Source organism: Pteropus vampyrus, unplaced genomic scaffold (assembly GCF_000151845.1).
Source record: "Pteropus vampyrus isolate Shadow unplaced genomic scaffold, Pvam_2.0 Scaffold131, whole genome shotgun sequence".
Classification (NCBI taxonomy): domain Eukaryota; kingdom Metazoa; phylum Chordata; class Mammalia; order Chiroptera; family Pteropodidae; genus Pteropus; species Pteropus vampyrus.
Window position 1 is genome coordinate 431,819 of NW_011888912.1, and position 1,376 is coordinate 433,194.

Sequence of the window (1,376 nt, forward strand, 5' to 3'; positions counted from 1 at the left end):
AGGTTGGGCTCAAGATACAAAGCTCCAGGCCCGCGGCCCTTCCCAAGGCTCTGGGAGTCATGGAGTGTAAACGGAGATCGTGGCCTCAGGGGAGTGGGAGATCCCTGACGACGCCTCTTCCCACCCCAAATTGTATTCTGAAGTGTGAGGGGCGTGCGGTGCAGTACGCGCGCTCCTGTGTGCGTGCGCGCGCGCGCGCGCGCGCGTGTGTGTGTGGAATGCATATGTTTATCACATACTTAAATCGGTTCGTCACTCAAAACAGGATAAAAACCGCTGCTTTGGACCTAAGTACCTAAGCGTTTCCGGGTGGGTGTCGCCGTCCATCCGATGGCCTCGCCAGCGGGCACAGAAGCTGAACTCGGGAGGCTTGTCCCCTCCTTGGCTGTGAACACGAACCGAGATGGGGGGCTTCTGGAGGAGAGAGAGAGAGCTAAGGAGGCCGGGATGGTGGTGGTGTGGGGGGGTTCTGAGTGAGGGGACTTAGGAGGTGAACTAGTGGACGAATTGGCTGGGACTCCGGCTGGTGAAGCCAAGCGTTCCAGTACAGAGAGGAACTCTGTACGGGGTGTTCTGAGCTACATTCGGGGTTTGGGGTGCAAGGTGAAAGCCAGGGGCTGGGATTCGCGGCTCCTGCGAGACCCCTCGCCCCCCTAAACTGTGTGGCAGAGCTGGCAGGCCCCCGCAAAGGTGGGTCACTCCTGCCGAGCCCCACGTGCCCCGCATCCCACGCTGTTTACGCGCGCGGATTCCAGGCGCGCGGGCGCCGCCGGCCCACCGCGCCCTGGGCGCACGCAATGCGGAGACACCATGGGGTCGCCGGGGAGGAGCCGGCACGGACGATGGCATGGTAACCCGGACCCGCATCCCACAGCGGCCAATCTCGCTGCTCACATCCCCTGCCCCTTCGGCGCCGGGAGCCTCTGAGTGGTCCCCGCCCCCCATCTCCTGCTGCGAGGGGCGCGCTGCGTGGGGGAGTAGGTAAATCATTGGCCAGAGGCGGCTTCCCGGTTCTCCGTCCGCTTCCCCGCCACCTGACTGCACCTGGGGCTGCTGGGGCGACGCGGCAACGCAGCCCCTCAGGGACCTGCCACCAGGTAACAAGGCCCCGCCCGTCCCGCGTCTGGGCGTCTGTCTGCGCCCCCGAAAGGCTGTTCTCCCAGGTTCTGAGTCCGTTCTCCCCCAGAAGGTTAATCGTCATCCCCATCTCCTTGCACGGCCGGGCGGGAGAGAGACCTCACGCCTGCCCGCTGACCCGCCGACAACACCCCCCTTCACCCCGGAGCGCAGAGCGCACCCCAAAGTGCCTGGTTCCCTCGCCCGCCGGGAGAGCCCAGAGTGAGGAAGGACCAGGAGGCGCGGGCGGATGTGAGGGC